Below are 18,290 nucleotides of genomic sequence, written 5' to 3'. Positions count from 1 at the left end.
CCTTGTGTCATTTAAACTATTTAAATGAGCTATGCAAAACCTTACATTTATAATGGAGCTTCAAAAAAAAGATTAAGTATTTCTTGCAGTTACAAGAAAACTGATGCTTATGGCACTGAAAGAAATACCTTTAGTACTCCATCCTACCATGATCCCTGTCTTTGCATACCACAAAATGCATGCTATGTTGCACCTGATTTGACATCTACTATTACTGCCACATGTATGAAGGCTCTCAAGTGCTTGAGACTGCTTTTTAAGAATATTCAAGTCTTTCAAAAACCAATTAGAAGGAGGATAGCCTCTGTAATATCTGAAGGAGGCCTGATTTTCAAAGGATGTAGATGCTGCACGGTTTCTGAGAGTTGTGTCTATGAGAAGTACTTCATGCTGGATTTCCTGAACCATGTGTTATATTTGAACATCTTCATCACACATGTGGAAAAGGTTCTTAGCACAGCCAGACTGAGAACTCTGAGAAGTAAATCACTGAGCTCCTTTGTGATCTCTTTACATACTAGATAGGATATCCTCATTGCTGTGGTGATGCTCTGTAGAGGTGCTAATTCTTGAACATTTTTTCCATTTAATGCCACAGAGACCACACTGGGGAAATATTTCTCTTTCGGTGCTCCATATGGTTTTGTATGTAAGAATGGAACTGGCAGGGAAAGAAGCTTCTGGCCTGAAGCTGCCAGTAACTATTTCTAATGTCATAGATTTTCAGCAAGAATCCCAAGTGGGAGCTGTGTAGGTGAAAGGACTGCACAGCAGCATTCAGTAAGTTCCAGCAGATCCTGTAGGGAATGAGCATGGAGGCAAGCAATGTCTGATAAGGACACCATTGCATTTCCCAAACTGGGATTTTTTTCCTCCTCTTCCTCATTCTAGTCTTAGTAACTGTTGGGTTGGGTAACAATTCAGGCTTGAAAGGGTCAGCTGCAAAGACTTCCTGATCTCTCTGTCAGTATCATTTTATGGTATTCATGGTGTGGGTGGACATATAGCCTAAGAACTTTGGACATAATGGTATTTGGAAATATATTTGAGAATTCAAATACATCTATTACTTAAACTTGCCATTAATTTAATATACTATAATTGTGGGAAAGATCTTTCTGATTCAGTATGTAAGGTCTGCTTTCGGTTTAATTTTATGTGTGCTTAAGGGTTGCATTGCTGTCCTAAAACATGTGTTTTAATTGACATGACCACTTTGGCATGATGCTCAGTCTCTGAAAAGCCACAGCAGCAAATAAAATGTATAACCAGATGGTGCTTAGCTAGAAGGATCTTTGCGATCTAGAATGCAACTGCAATGTCTGTTCTGTCAAGCTAAAACAAAGGCGACTCCACATTGCAGACTAGTTAAGAATTCCTGGCTGGTTTCAAAAGCACTTTCTAGGAAAACACTAAGAAAAATAAAAATACAGGTGAGAAGTAGATATTTTTTTTCTAGTTTACCTATCCCTCTTTCTTTTTCCTTCTCCATCTGACTATTTGTTCTCTCATCTCCAAACAGCTACCAAACATAATTCCAAGCTGCCTGTAGGTACTTTCTGGCTACTACAATGATTTTGGTAGTGATAAACATTCACACTTCATGTTTTTTTAACGTTTAGTATTTATCTGTGGGGACTAAGATGGTTCATAGTGTTGTGATCCCTTGCAGATGTATATTTACATTCCAAGGTATTTTGTTTCTGTAAGCCAAAGAGCAAAATGTTCCACATCCATCTCAAGACTAGCCCGTGGCTACTTTGCACTGATTACACTGGAAGCATTAGATTTGTTCCAAGAGCACTTATCTTTCAAGAAGTAACTTGGCTAATACTAACCATCACATGTATAAAAAATGCCCTATTTTTAAGTACCTGTGGATACTTTAATCTTTACATGAGGCAGTGCTTAATTTTTGGGAGGAGGTGAATGCTAATGAGTCATGTGGCAGGCATTTAGTCTATCATATGTAATTTTCTCCAGCAGACTTTGCTTTGGGGATCAAAGCCATGACAGAGAAAACCAGGAATAACTTTCCAAATAAGTTCTCTGAAGTTATTTACTTGTTGTTAGATGAGGGGAGAGGAGGGAGATGGTCAGGCACATCATCTCATTTGGCTTTTGAGTTGGTCAGCTGTTGTGCTTCAGACAGAAGAAATATGCATAGGTTTGAGTTGTAAATAGCACTGTTAAATAACGGCAACCATCAGTTCTGAGACTGGCAGTCAGGAAGTTTCATTCGTGGTATTTGGATTAGGGCATAGTAGGTCTGCTGTCCCTGAACTCAGGAGGGGCCATATTCTTCATTCAAAGCTAGATAAGCTAGATACTGACCTATAAAGAATTAGATGCTTTTCTATCCCTTCTGAAGTCTCTGAACTCTGGTTAAATATGACTTGAAGTTTCACAAACTGTTAAACATCTCCTTGATATGTTAGCAGGCCAACATATTTTTATTGCTAGAAGAATGAAAACCAACCAAAAAAATTCAAGGAGCTTTCAGAGGCATAGAGTGTCAGCCATCTCTTGTTTTCCGCTCCCTTGAAACATGTACAGGAGATTATCCTTATTAGGCAATCTTATGGGTATTCCCAGATCTTTTGAGTATGGTTTTTTTCCCTTTTAATTAGTAGGTTATTATATGACAACTTGTGTCTGCTCCCCTAAGTGGCCAGCTAAGGCAGATTTGACTGTGTTTCTCGGTACCTGAAAATAATTAGCCATTTGTGAGCTGGGAGGTGGCTTCAGGCTTTAGAAGGCAAAGCTTTGTTATTAGTGCGCTGGGGAACTGCTGTTGATGAAAAATAAGGATGTTATTCCATGATTTTGTCTATGCAGGCAAAAATAGCATGATAAATTTCTGCCTAGCTCTATCCAGGTGATTCCTTCTTGCTCTCTCACCTCCAATCCCATTAGTTGTGATAATGCAATTATTTATAAGTTTGATATCAACTGGATCACTGAGATCTACATTAAAAATAACCCTGCTTCTGATACTTTAGTGATCCAGTGTGCAGGGAGTCCCATGGACAGTTTTACCAAGACATGACAGGGGCACAAGTTGCAGGGCAGGAATAAGGAGTGAGGTTTGCAAGCAATGGGAATTCCTTAAGCTGGCTCTGCCACAAAGCTGAGAAGCGGTGGAAGGGAACCACAGCCCAGCTCACTTGCACCCAGTTGCTTGTAGTTGAATCTCCAGAGAGTGCAATGAGGAAATCTCTCACCAGCTCTTCCTGGTGCTCCTTTTGTCTAGAAGGGGTTCAAACCAGTAACAAACCTGTTAACCAGAGCATTAATGGCTATATATCATCTTCAAACAGGTGTTCCCTTTTCTGAGTTCTGTACTATGCAATCATAACTGTTAGGCTCTTTTTTTTTTTTTTTCCTCCTTTCAGATGTTTTAATTAAGCTATCTATAAATTTTGTTCAGGCATAGCATTTACTTACCTGTTTCAGAGTACAGAGCTGGTGCTACAGCTGAGATAAGGATCCCATTGTGTCAAACACTGGCAAAAATTGTGGGCTTAGGTTCCGTCATTGTAGATCCAGTGAGACAGCATTTCTCCAGTTCGCAGCCAGTTCCTCTTTGGCAGGCATTTTTTGCAAGTTATCAGATTGGGAAACAGCAATTTAGACACATCACATTAATTAGGAAAAAAAAAAAAAAGGAGAAAGAAGGAGGAGGGCTTGTTTGGGTTTCTTGCATTTGGAATCTAGAAATCTTTGAGTTACATCCTTCCATTTTTCTATTGATATAATCACAAGTGAAAATTTATGTCTTATATAGGAATTCAGTTTCACAGGAGGCAAATCTTAGGCTTAACAGCCATTAAAAGTATAAATAACATACTGACTCCTGAAGCCTTTGGAAAAGGGAAAACAAACAGAAGGGTATAAGAAGTAAGGATTTTGCTGTTTGTCAGGTTTGAGAAGGATGTTCTGGCAAACAAGTAGCACTAATACTTTTTCTGTTCTTGATGTGTACCAAAATCCTGAGCTTGCTTTTTTGTTTCTAATAAGGTTTCCATGGCTTTGCTTGCAAACCATATTGAGCTCAATAGCACTGCTATTTTTGTAGTATCTTCGTCTGAAGTATTGGTTTTCCCAGAGCTCACTTAGAGAGGGCTGTGCTTTATTCTCAAAAACTAGAAGACACGTAGTAGATGCAGTCCTGGCCATTTTTCATGTGAAGCCTTATTCAAATGGTAATTGTAAAAGGCTTTGTGGACTTTGTTCTCAACTCAAAGAAAAAACTTCAGCTGTGGGCAGCTAGGGTAGGAAAGAACTTTTGCTGAAAGACTGAGAGAAAACTAATTTGGAAGTTACCACAGCCACTCAAAAGTTAAAGGTATACTTATAAATCAGCTCTGAAACCAATCGTGTTATATCACTGGTGGTGAATATTATGAATGAAATATATTACAGTGAGGATCAGGACTTGTATTCCTTTTTTTCCTAACAAGACACACTATGAAGGAATTAATTATAATATTTTGAAGAGACCAGTGTGCAAAGTATGCACGGTTGGTTTGCAATTATTGATATGCATATATGCTACTTAGCAACTGGTGTATCATTTCAGGGTAAGTCTTGGCTCTTCAAAATCACCCCACACACACTGGGCTGTTGGATGCACGAAGTCCTAGGTGATGCAGGATTTTCATTTTGCACTCTTATTGTATAGAACGGTATAATTTTTAAAACACACAGTCCAAGTAAGAATTCCAACAACTTCTGAAGTTTGCAGCTGTTCTACTATTGCATTTTTGCTAAATTTAACTGTATTTATGTAATTTGAACTATTGGTGGCTCCAGCTAAAATTGGGCACTCCTTTTGGGAGACAGGGTAAACCCAGAGGCTGGAATATAAAACAGAGCCCCTGTTACAAAACAGAGGTTACAGGGGGATAAAGTGACTTGCTTCCAGGCACATTCATTAGCAAAGCCAAAATCTTGATTTCTGCTTTCCAGCCCCATATTCACTGTGCCACAGACCTCTCACCTTTAAAAGGTTATGTCACTTGCTTCATGTATGTGTACTCACAAAATCATTTAGTTTGTAATTGTTACTATTCTAACTTTTTATTTTCTAACTAGTTTACAGTTGTTGTCTAGCACTCACTTCTTTTTAGGGTCACCTTGAAACTTTAGTCACCACCCATGGGCAAATCCCTTTATTTGGAGTTGTGGTGCTCTGCTCAGAGGCAAAGCCCATCTGTGAAAAATTCTTTGTGGGAAGAGGAATTCTTAAAACAGGAATGTGTCCATATGCAATCTGTATTATGATTCATATTTTATAACTGTGGAGAATAATATACAGCAATTTTCATCACTGAAGATAGAGTCTGGGAAATCCAGTGTGTATAAGAATACCAACGCAGTAACTGAGACACAGGGGAAGAGAGCAGGGAAAAAATAATCAGTAAATCACTAATTTATTTGTCAAATGTGGTTTACTTTTAATGACTGATAGTCATATTATAGTCATATTACTATGAAGTGTAAGTATCCTGTGCGGTGCTGTGTCTGTGAAAGAATACCAGCCAACCGCTGCCAAGATAATCCAGAGATGTCATTTAAACATTAAATGAGATTAAGTATTACTAAAGAAATCTAAAGTGAATTGGAAAAGATGTGGGCTGTGTGAGAGGAGGAAGGTGACGATGTTCTGTCTTTAAGTTATGCCCCATCCTAGGAAAAAGACTGGAGTTGCATTCATAGTGTCCTTGGCAAAGGAGGTTGCATGTGATGTTTTGGCCACGCAGGTAAATTGCAAGTGTTTTGCTAAGGCTTCTTTAATTCTTTAGTTACAGCAGTGCAGGATCCCGAGTTGACACTGACCATGTCAACACGGGCTTTGACACAAGCTGAAATTAGGTTGTAATAATTCAGTTTCATTCAACCCTGAAGGTTGCTTTGTAGACAAATCGCATCACAGGGAGGAAGATACTTTGTTTCAGTGCTATTTTAGAGGTGATGCAAATCCACTGTTTTCCTGTGTGTTACAAGATCCTTGAGTTCAGGAATCACGTACCAGCCTACAGCAGAAAATACTTTCTTCAAACCCTTCTCAGTTTGTAAAAAAATCATAGTTTTTCGAGTGTCAATTATTTTTTCTCCAAATAAATTTTTAATGACAGCCTTAAGTCTTGCCTCTCCTGTGTATTTTGGGGCACAGATAACTAGGTAAATCTAAAGCCCAGCAGAAAGCAGTTTTAGTAATCTCATATTTAGCCTTAGTGAACAGTATTCCTCGGGAAACCACGAACAAGGTATAGTCCATCGAAGAAAAGCCTTCAACAAAGCTGGGCTGTGTACTGAAATATTGAACTAACACCTCTGAAGATGCACAGGCAACTTTATAGGTAACAGTCTACAGAGCCTTGTCCATGGGGTAATTCAGAGCTTGAGCTAACAATATTGCAGATCATTTATTTTTCATATATTAGAACATTTGCTTATCTTTTAAATTTCACAGAACTAAAACTTCCCTGCAAAAGACAGCACTCTATACAGTGTGACAATTGCATATTTTAAAGCACATGTTTATAGAAATGTCTTTATGTATACATGTATCCATACACATTGACTCATGTACGCATGGTATGTTTGCATTTCCACACATATATTATAGACACAGTTATAAAATAAGACATGTATGCATGTATATATGTGTGTATATATTTGAAGGGGGAAAAGAATTTACGGGAGGCTGGCCAGATTTAATTTGTCTGCTTGTATTTAGCAATAAGGGCTTATATACTCAGTTTGCTCAAAAGAGTGAAGAAGTACTCCTTGCCTATGCCTCAAATCAGAAATGCATGAAGTGCAGCTGCAGAGATAATACATTCTCCCCAAAGGCTTTGGCTGAGCAAATTAGGTGTCAATGGGGTGCCTGCGCAGGCAGTACTCTCTCTAATTAGTCTCTTGAGCCTAGTTGGTGGCAGGTATAAGATGATCTAATCAATTGGTCTGTGTCTGATGGTACGTGTAAAAATCCTAGCAGGCAGAGCTGTCTCCCACAGGTCACTCACCTGCACAGTGGGAACGCTCATTTTCATTTTTCATCTCTTCCATCACATGATGCTGACAGTTGGTTTTAAGAAAATTGAATCCAAAAAATATCTAGTTCATAGGGCATGTAGGTCAAAATAAAGTTGCATTATGGGTATTGGTGATCCAATTAATTAATATTTATAGCAACGAATTGCATGTAGATATTATCTGAGTGCAAATAGTATTGATAATGTTTGGCTGGCTTTTTAAAATGACTTCTCTAACAAAAGTAGGAATAAAAGGTGTGGAGAAAATCACCTGTTAATAGTGTACTTTTTTTAGAGAGGACGAACAGTATCTGCGGTGTGTGCAGATGTGGTGGAAGGAGAAGCAGAAAGATTATATTGTTGATGATCTTAAATACCCCCATATTTCAGATCATAGAGAACACAGTTTCTCCAGTTGTCAGCTCACAGTTTTATTTTAAACCTGGCATTGTAGAATGATAATAATGCTAAATCAGCTGCCACATAAATAGACCTGCACTCTGAGAGTGCTTTGCATGCTAAGGACTCTGTGGGAGCACAGCTCCGCCTTACGTGATAATTTATACAAAAATTGAAAGCACCTAGAGAAGGATGCTGATGCTGCCGAAAGAAGCATGTATTGAATTGGTGATTTGCATTTTTACAGGAAAGGACATTCTGTTACTAATTAAAATAAAGAAAATATTTGGGATTTAGTCACCCTCCTCTGCCTCATCTCTTGAGAGCATGATTAACGTTTAAATTACAAGCTTCAGTATCCCTTCCTAGAACCATTGTTACATCAACAGCTACTGCATTCTGAAGTTGGCATCTGCCATTTTTAAGGTGGGTTAATACCTTATTTTATCCCATTTGGGATCTCAGATAAACAGGATGTATGCAGCAGATGATTTCTTTAGATAACAAACATACAGTTGAGATCCTTGATTTAGGTCGCTTGGTATTTTAAGCACATCATTAACTAGATTTTAATCTTCTATTAGGTTTAGTAGAGATGTCATGAAAGGAAAAAGTACCTGGACCTGTGGTGAAAAAATACAAGTTCATTTTTAAGGCAGTCTGTTACATTTCATTTGTTGATGTTGTTGTTGTTTTTTTAAAGGAGATCTGAAAGAACCCTATTTTGTTCTTGGGAAATCACAAGTTGTAAATATTCCATTTAACAAACTACGCTTTTATAAGCAAAGCTGTGACCAGAGGCCATAAACACAATCTGTCAAGTCACCAGGCAAAACTTTGATTTGTATGATCAGGAAAATGTATTAAATTCTAAGCAAGGATATTTCTAAAATATATCTTAAAAAATGCAAACATGGAATACTAAACCATCTGGGAACTGAACGGCAGCACTCTGTGGAAGGCCGTGCCTTGAGTCTTGGTTGCATGAACAAGAGCCCCACTGAAGACACAATGCTTTTTTAATAAAAGGATTGGTTCACACCAAGCTAAAATTTCGGGTTTGATTTATGTGGATTTTCAGCAGTGAACGGATACTCCTCTTCCTCCAGTTTAGGGGAGCTCTCTATTTGATGTGAGTCTCATCTTAAACAAGAACGAAGAGTAGGAGGTCTCCTGTCTCACAGCACAGCGATTACAGCGCTCCTTGGAGAAGCGGCATCTCTGTGTTCGGTTTCCTCCTCTGCCTTAGGATAGACAGCCCTGTGTTCCCCCTTGCCCAGCAGGAGGCTGGCACTCCACAAGGGCACTCGCAGGCCAAGGGAAGGGATTTCACCTGTTGGCTCCACTTTGAGTTGACAATAAACGTTCAGTGAATCAGGGATTCAGATGCAAACGCTACATATTCCCAGCGTATATATTTCTATCCACAAGGCTCGTTTGCTGTGTCAAAGACCATGTCAGCATTTTATGCGCAGTGGAATTGTCTCGGCAGCCAAAACTGAGGGTTCAGCCTCAGAACAACCTGGCCATTAGGGTGCTGGTGCAAGCAGTGGGTCTGTCGTGCAGGCCAGTTTCCCAAACTGGGCGGGTGGTATATTTCAACACATCTTCAGAGAGACTGTGGCCACCAGCTATTCCCTGGTTCCAGTGGCACTATGTCTTCTAGCTTTCCCCAGCCAGAATCACTGGGGGAATGTGGCATCAAATGATGGGGTTTTTTTTTCCAGGGAGTTTACTGTTTGATCTAGTCTAAATCTTGAGCCAGTGCAGAAGGTGGAAGGTGGCGCTGCACACTGTACAGTTACACAGGCACTCGGCTTCACAGGAAACCAGTTACCATTGCAGCACCGGCATAGCCAGGGCCCAGCAAAGCTGGAGCTGGTGGAGTTGTGATGATAAAACTGTTGGCTGCCTTATACTGCACCAGTGTGAAAACAAATGGGGTTCAGCAAAAAACCTTTGCAGTCTCCCATGCACATTTATGTAACCTCTGCCACACTTTCTTAGTTCTCTGTGTTCTGCCCTTGGTGAGCATTGGTGCTGGCAGTGGTTTCCAGTATGCAAAGGGTTTTTTTTCCCGTGTGAAATGGTAGCAGCTGTCAGTTTGTTCATTTCTAAGGATGCTTTTAATGTTCTAGGGATTGATTCTGGAAGTGCTAGGTTTCTAAAAAAGGTGTTCCCCCATTTCACAGGCTCAGCCTCTGCCCTGGAGAACGTCACCAGCTTTGCCTACAGAGCAAAACTTGAAGCCAGAAAATGTAGTATTGTCACTAGGAAATTGTAGCACAACCCTGGGAGAAGCGTGATGCCCACCTCCTTTAGAAATTGTCTTCAGGTCCACTGATATAAAGGAAAAGTACCATGTAATTAATGTAATTGCAGTTATTCTCAAACCTGAGCAATTTGGTAACTCCTGGAAAAGCCTCTGTCCAGAGGCTTTTCTATCCAGATCATTTTGCCTGTCCTAGATGTCCCTGCTGCTTATGCCAGTTTCTGGAACTCCAGCAGTTTGGGCTTAGCCTGAAATCAGGCCAGCTCTTCTGGATCTGGGCAGATGTGGCTTCCAAGCCACCAGCCCACCTTCCACAGCTGTAGTGTGGGTGGCGGTGGGGGCAAACGCAAGCTCAACATTGGAAGGAACTTTGAGAGTTTAGTTGCTTTGTAACTCCAAAAAGATAATCCCTAAAATGTGCTTTTGAAGGAAGGGAGATGTGGAATTTGGGAATATTGTCAACAGTGCTTCACCACTGAGCAGTTGTGAATCTCTGCATGTTCCAAGCACTGCTTTTATTTTTAAGCTTATGAAGGGTAAACTAAATGGATCAACTCTAATGTATTCCTTTAAACAAGATTTATTGGCGCATCAGCCAAGCTCCTAGACCTGGGGAAAGTGGGGCTTTGATGTTGAATAGACAGTCCACACAAACTCCAGAGGCATTTAGGAAACAACCCAAGCTGGACTCAGGAGGTGGTAGACCAAGCTCCAGGAGGGCCCAAGATGCTGCCACACATCATTAAGAACTGACTTTCTTTAATCCGGTGCAGGTATTCTGGCTCTTAAAGGGCAGAAGAAGAGCTCTCAAGAACCATGGCAGGAACCCTGGAAATTAGGAAAGTTGGATGTTGTGTAGATATTAGGCTGTTTTGATCAAATCCACAATTAAAATGTTATGCTTGAAACTGCGGTTCAGAACTGATGCTTTGGTTTTCTTCTACTTTTTAAATGAGAGCTAGGCTAGATTCACTGGCACCTGCATCCAGTTCGATTTAAATAGTTTTAGGACATGCTAATACAAACCAGTTCCATGCTCAATGAATATTTCAGCATTCCTGAGTGCTAAAATTCCTCCATATCTGACTGTCTTCCTGCAACTACATTTTACAAAGGTAGCAGGTCTGTAGTTACAATCCTTGGTCTTGAGAAACCTTGTAAATTAAATACATTTTGTACTTGAGAGAACTACAGAATTTCTCAGAAAGTCTTTATTACTTGGCATAGAATTCTACTTGGACATTTATTAAGAGTTAAACATGTTAATTATAAAATCTTTCCAATGGCTGCAGTCCATCCAGCCTTCACTTAGCCTTCATCTGGCTCTTCTTGCAGTTGTTGGATGCTTTGTTTTGAAGTTACACTTCCCACATTCTCAGCCTGCCTCCTGTTCTGTGTAAACCTCAAAAACATCATGGTACGTACCTTCTTGCAAGTCCAGTCACTGCTTTGAGCCTCCACAAACAGGACTCGGCAGCAGGGTGAAAGACAACATAAGCACAGCTATTGATAGTGTTTATTTTTGGCGTATGAAAGGAGAGGGTTTAGTTATCAGCCTGTTAATAGAAAAACACTGAAATAAAGGTGAGTATGTTTAAATGCAGGACACCAAGTAGCTCCATAACCTGGTTGCGTTTGCAGAAATGTTCGTGATTTGCCGCAAGGTACCTCAAGTAACTCTTGGGAAGCAAACCTGAGGAGACCTTTTCATAAACCAGTTGCAGGCATTGCTGTGAAGGTGATCACTAGGGACTCCATGACAAAGGGGGCAAAAAGAGCTTGTAAACTCCTGAAGCTGTGCCAGCATTTAGTAAGCTTCCTTTGCATTCATGGGGTGTGATCACCTTTAGAAGAGCCAAGCGTATATTTATGGCTGCCTATAATTTCCATGGAGAATGTGAGTGCCGATGGCACCTCTGAAGATTAGCACTTGGGGCAGAGCTACATGAATATGGATAAATATATCTCACTTAAGCAACGACCCTGAAAACATTGGTGGTTTAAGTTCATTTTCTTGAGGTACCAGCTCTGAAAGTGCTTTGAAAGCTGTCCTTTGCTCTGAGCTGGTGTCTTCATAACCGGCTTTGGACTAACCTATGTTTTACCAAGCAAAATATAATCTTAAAACAGTTTGTGAGCCTTATTATAATTTATATTGTTTTCTTACAGGATTAAATTTACCAGTTTGGAGGAGGGAAACAAAAACCTAACGTGGAGGCCGACACCAGGAAGGAACCACAGCCTGTTTCCTTTCTTTCTTTATGGTGGATTTCATTCAAAAGAAAATTGAAGCTGGCAAGACCCTGTTTTTCCCCTGCAATTTGTTTAAAACCTTGCACGCATTTGGATACCTTGTGATTTCAGAGAACTATGTGAAGATTAAGCTTTTGCTTACTGATACATGGCATGTACTCTTTCAGTCTTTTGTGTTTGATTTTGTTTGATTTTCCACTGCAGCGCTGCATCTTTGTAAGGATTTTTATGCTTTCACCAGCGATGTCTTAAATACATTAAGACAACACATTTGGTGTTCCCACTTCTTCAGTAAAGACTGTAAAAAAAAGCCAACAGCATAAAGGACACTGTGCATTTTCTTTGAGAGTTGTGCATATTTTTGCAACCAATGGGAAGACTATTTCTGCCAGAGCAAGCCCAACTTGTCTGATCGGCTGACAATTACAGCACCTTGCCACTGTTCCTGAAGTGTTGTTGGGTTATTTCTTTTTTCATTATCTCCACAGACCATTCATATCCATTTTAAAAACATGGCAATAATTGCATGTTTACTTCAGTACTCTGAATTTGGTTACCCTGCTTAGGCTATGTAGCATGCCAGTTTTCAAAATAGGCCTGTGAGAAAGACAAAGCAAAAATGATGAGATGTACGCAGCTGACAGATATACAATTAATTCTTTATAGTTTTATTCCCTTCAAGAATATATCTTTCTTTTATGGGTCTTGGCTAACATCTCTATGTTTTTTCCTCACACTATTTACCTTTTGGAATGATTTTTTGAAAACAGAGATGATGAAACTGTTCCATTTAATTCAAGGCAGATACTAAGGTATAGAAAAAGTTCTGTTGAACAAGCCATTAAATCTAGCTGTGTTACTTTGCCACATACAAGGCAAAGTGGAGAATTTTCCTTATCCCAAACTGTTTGCTGTTCCACACCAAAGCACCTTTTGAGTTATTTTCCATAGGTATTCTGAGCTAATTGGAAGGCACTACCAGATACTGTGTCTTTAGATAGCTTTTTTCTGAATGAATCATTCAGATGCAAACTTTGCAAGAAATTAAAACTATGTGATTTTAGAAAAGGAAGCCCCTGCTACATTTTGGCTGGGGAGAACGTTGTGTTCAGGGGTGTGATAAAACTGCCCTGACCATATACAATGCTTTGCATTCAGAGAGGGCAGGTTATGGTGCAAAACCCACTGTTGAGTTATAGTCCTGCTCGGACAGAAACGCTTGCTAGGCAATATTATTCTACTCATAAATTTGACATCCTTTGCTTGATGGATGCATTGAATTACATTTTTAAAAAGTGTCGTAACACTTTGGTTAGCTTTCAGTGTTTAAAAGGAGGGGAAAAGGATTTGTGCTACTGCCATCTTATTAAACTCCAGCAGTGTTTAATAAGAAAAAAAGCACCCAATAAGGCAAGTCCTTGAATGCGCAAGTAGCTACGAAAGGCCTCTTAATGAACTGGGATACAAGTCTACACTTTCAAAGAGCTGAACCATGGAAATATTCTCAATATTTGCACAGCCATTAAAAGACAATTTTCCCCAGTGACATGCCTGTTTCAGGATCTGGTAAAAGCCATCTGAAAGCCACTTTCAGTCACAATCCTATTTAGAACTTACTGCAGTTTTTCCCCTGTGTTTATGAGGGGGAAAAAGTGACCACTGAACTTTTGAATTTATCACACACTGAAACTGCCTTAGACGTGGTTTGTTTGGGTTTCATGTTTCTTTTTTTTGTAAGAGAAAAGTCTTTTATACATTATCTTTGCTACTTAAATCGTGTGCAGTTTGATGACTAAAATTAGCTATTTTTAGAAAAAAAAACTTGCTGCAAAAATCTGAAGAATTTTTGAAAATGTAACAAAGATTTCAATTAGGAATACAAGGGTAGTTTCATAGACACTTCTGCTTGGCAGCTTAAATTGGGAGGTAAGCAATTACGCTGCTCAACTAAACACCGGAAGGTTTAATATAGAGAGTAATTCCCCAACTGTTCCCACAAGCCTAGCACATTACTATCCATAGTGACTCATGTACAGTGTTTGCTTACGGTACGTCTGTGTGTGTGTGTATGTGTGTGTACACACACATGCGCATGAGAGTATCTTCTCTGCCCCATTCTCACTTTTAAGCAACAACTGAAACAAAGTTGGCCCAAAAATCTGCCAAATCAGTTGCCTGAAGGGAAGTGCATGCATATCTATGTTCCTAAACAGTAAGTTGATTTTCAGCAGTAGTGAGGCTATCTCAGTTATCAGTCAATCAAGGAGTGACCAGGATCTCTTATTTAGGCACCTGCTTCCTGGGTGCCTGTTTGTCTGCGGTGACTTGGGTTTGCTGCTTTCCCGTGGTGGCTCTGGGCCCTGGGGATCTTCCCCTGGCACCAAGGGGACTTGGGCTCAGCAAGATGGTGCCGTTCACTTGAGCACTGCAAATTATTCTTCTGGAACATCAAATCTGCTGGGAAATGTCAAGGTTTTTTGAGATAGTAGAAGCTCCTTGTCCCAGGAACTGACAGTATAGCCTTATTTCCCTCTTCCTTCTTCCAGCAGAGCTATTACCTGCATGGTTAGCCTGATTGACACCCATCAGTTAGGACTCCCTGACAGCCCACCTCTCCAGCATCTTGCAGAAGTTGGGTTTTCACCACAGCTCTTCTCAGTGTTGCAGAATGGACTGTTTCAACCCCATCAATGTTCTTGAGACAGCTTCAGCGAAGATCAATAGCGTTACCATCTTTTTCTCCCATCCTTCCCAAATCAGGTCCCTGCAGAATCTCCAAAGGGTCAAGAAGTAGCCTGGCCTTCCAGACATGCTGCAGGTGGCCGGGAACCTGGTGTTTCATGCCATCACAGTGAAATGTTGGCTTAAGTGACCTGTAGGCTCAGGGACACAGTCCTTGAGAAACTGTGGGACTTACTCAGCGTTGATAGCCAGCAGCAACATAACGTTTATTTTCCTGCTGCTTGGCTGAGCCCCAGTAGATCCTTCCTGATGATGCTGAGAGGATGTGGCTTTGCTGCAAGAGGGGAGAGCAGGCACAGGGCAGCCGGTGTAGTAGGCAGATAAAAGTGGGAGGGCATGTTCTGACTCTGTATGAGATCTAATATTAAGTGAATGGGGAAGGGAAGATGATGATAGAGATGGTCTGCACAATACAGAGTTTCCTTACAAGTTCAAGTTCACAGAACCTGACTTTACAAGTCAGCCAGCTGGAGATGGCTTAGTCCTCTCCCCTGCTGGGTTCAGATCAGCTCTAATCCACACCCAGTAGGCACCGCACCAGTTAGGACACTCCAGTAGCGCTGACATTACATTATTCTGTGGTGTCCCGGATTGGTTGGGTCCTTCTCATTCTCACTATTGTTTTTAATCAGAACCATGGTTTAAGATAACTTGTCAGTACATGCAAAACTGAACATTCAATCTGCAGTAGACAGAGGCACAGGGGTTTTCACTTTCTCTTTGATGTGCGGGGGTTCTGCACTTCAGACTCCTGGGGAAAGAAGGTAGGATAAGAAATCCCCTGTGGGCCAGTGGGTGACGTACACCCGTGTGCTCCGTGTCAGTGCACGCAACTGAATGTCGTCAATGCTCTGATATGCTCATATACAAAATATTCATCTGTGAATGTTCCTGGGTTTGTAATCTTTGTTATCTAAAACTTTTAAGCTGTACAGACTGGGGCACAAAATCCAGACACCCCATATAAACAGAATTATGTTGCATTACTGAGCATAAAAATACTCTCCCCTACCAGCATTTAGGTGGAGTGACTGTATGTTACTGCCTTGCATTTTTCACATAAGCAAAAAATCTAAAAGCAAAAGATGCACTAGTAATTCCCATCCCCCAAAATGCATTTCAGTGGTGCTGCATACAAAATCCCTGCTTGCCAGCTTCCACATGGATTTTTGTATGGTGCACTAAGAGGTGTTCTTTTTTTAACAAATAAAAAGGGGAGGGCTGGTACATGAAAACAATGTTAATGTAATTAAATATATATATATATACACACACTTCAGAAGAACAGAATAGTAAGCAGTACGGTAAAATAAATGTCGCATTATTTGTTACACCTTGTAATTTGTCTGTATTATGAAGGATGTAATGGTTTGTCAGCTGTAACTGTTGTTTTCTTGTAACATCATATTGAATAAAGTGTAGCAGAATCTCTCTTCTCCTTGGTATGTGTGATCTAGACTTAACCCAGGGAATAAAGCCTTTCATTTACTTTTTGTTCTCCAAAAAATGAACAAGGAGATGGTTGTAAACAACAGATTTTTAAAGAACGAAAAGTTCTTAGAAGCAGGCAGGCACTAGACAGTAATTAGTTGTAAAGATTAGGCACTGATTCAGTCAAACACATGAGCTTAATCAAAACTACAAGGTGGTGCTGACTACACAGGGCAAGGTTCTTCACTTTTCTGTCTGTAATATTAAGTTAATTATTCGGTGTCTCTTTTCATTTTGTTATATGTGTGACAAGGGACCTATTTACAGTACACTGGCATTTAATTGAAGCAGCAGAAGGGCTAGTTTTCGGGGCGGGGGCGGGGAGCAGGTCTGATTTAAGTATATCGTTTTGTGGAGAATGCACACTTATGGCTTATTGCAACTTCTCTTGAAATAAAAACTTAATAATTCTGGTGGAAAATCAGGCAAAGCATACGATACGCATTTTTCACAATTTTGATACAGGTGTGTGACTATACCTTTTCATACTTGGTTATTTATCTCAATCAGTGAGTGTATGCTGCTTGGATTCTTAACCTGTTTGTTTATTGGTGCATTATAGCATTAGATAGGCATGTGCTCACTCACACTGAATATAATCAATATGTGCTTTTTGCTTCCTTTCCATTGCTTCTAGCTTTTTTGGTACCAGCATCTTGCTAGGACCTATATTTAGACTATGAAAGTTAAATCAATGCGGCTTGCACAGACTTGGTTAGAATATTTGAAATGTCAGAATATGCTGTTCTAGCCTCTTGGTTTTAACATCATTTTGGTCTGAGATGGGGAATGGCTGGAGGGCAAGTGCACGTGCTTTCTAGGCTGATGGGGAAGCCACTAGCCTAGAATATGGGTAATGGAGGACCTAAATTCTAGTCTTGGCTCCAGCTGATCAGGAGTAACTGAAGACAGAATCGTCTTCCTTCAAGCTAGCATAATATAAGCTTGATTGTGGGTCTTAGTGTCCCAGGTTTTATCTGGTAGAATAACGTTCTGGCCCAGTTTTGATGGCAAAACTCTTCAGGAGAAGAATCCCCACTTTAAAATCTAGAAGCTGCTGCAAAATGATACCAGCTGCGCCCAGAGGGCACTGCAGAAAACCAAACCAACAAAACACATGTATGTTATCTACTTCTGTTTTACCTCCCATTCTCACTGGCTAGGGCACATTTAGGAAGGTGTTGCCTTTTCGTAGTCTAGATGAATAATTTGTGCTTTCAGCTGAGTATCATCTGATTTGTTTGGTATTCCTGACTCACTACCTGTGTGGCAACTTTAACCTACAAATCTCACAGATACAAATGAGGACCAGGAATTATTACCTCAAAAGGTTTGTATGTTTGAGCATAGGGTACCAGGAAGCATATTCAGAGTGAGCTTTTAATTATGCAGTATAATCCTTAAAGCCGTCTCCTGCCCCCCTTGGCTGCACTCCTAGCCTGTTTAGCCCCAAGGTTTTCTTCCTAAACTAGCCTGGCTGCTACACCAAAGCAAGAGATGCACTTAACTACAAGAGCAGCCACCCCTCCCCCGAGAAAAGAAAAACCGGAGGGAAGGTGTTGGAGCAACCTTGTGCCACCAGGTTAACACATACCGTTTCTCAATAATGCCTCTCCTTGTAAACCTCTGCAAAGTAAACCCTGCAGCAGCGGAAGGGCTTGCTGCTACCAGTGGGGGGTGGTGTTATGGACATTAGATTTGAGAAGCTTATACAGCACATGGGCGAGGATAAAGGGGATACAAATCAGAGGAAAAAACCTGAAGAGATTTTACAAAAAAAAAAAAAAACAAACAAAAAAACCAGGGCCAAGTATTTACTGTTCATTCCCCTTGCGAGTGGTGTTACATATTGTCTGCAGTGAGTCATGCTGAGAGCGAGCCAGGCACAATAATAGCTGAGAGCGGTCTTGCAGCCCCTTCGTTATTGCCTGTGCCGGCTAATACAGAGTTGGGCAAAAGAAAGTGATTCCAAAAAAAAAAATTTTTTTTCTTTTCTCATTTCCCAAAGGGCCCAGTAGTGATTGTTGGGGCTGTAATACCTTGAAAGAACTGCTAAACTGAAATCAAACCTATTTTGAAATTAATTTTCC

At 40.3% G+C, this 18,290-nt stretch overlaps 1 protein-coding gene across 2 annotated transcripts in view; it reads left to right on the top strand.

Annotated features, from left to right (window-relative positions):
• CDK14 (cyclin dependent kinase 14) overlaps nt 1-16,141 on the top strand; it is a 316,643-nt gene extending 300,502 nt beyond the window's left edge. For both annotated transcript variants that reach the window (XM_040592698.1, XM_040592699.1), the window contains one exon: nt 11,884-16,141. The gene's annotated coding sequence lies outside the window, so the exon portion shown is untranslated. The remainder of the gene's footprint in view (nt 1-11,883) is intronic.
• The last annotated feature ends 2,149 nt before the right edge of the window (nt 16,142-18,290 follow it).

Source organism: Falco naumanni, chromosome 4, assembly GCF_017639655.2.
Source record: "Falco naumanni isolate bFalNau1 chromosome 4, bFalNau1.pat, whole genome shotgun sequence".
NCBI classification, from domain to species: domain Eukaryota; kingdom Metazoa; phylum Chordata; class Aves; order Falconiformes; family Falconidae; genus Falco; species Falco naumanni.
This window is presented reverse-complemented; position numbering and strand designations above follow the sequence as displayed.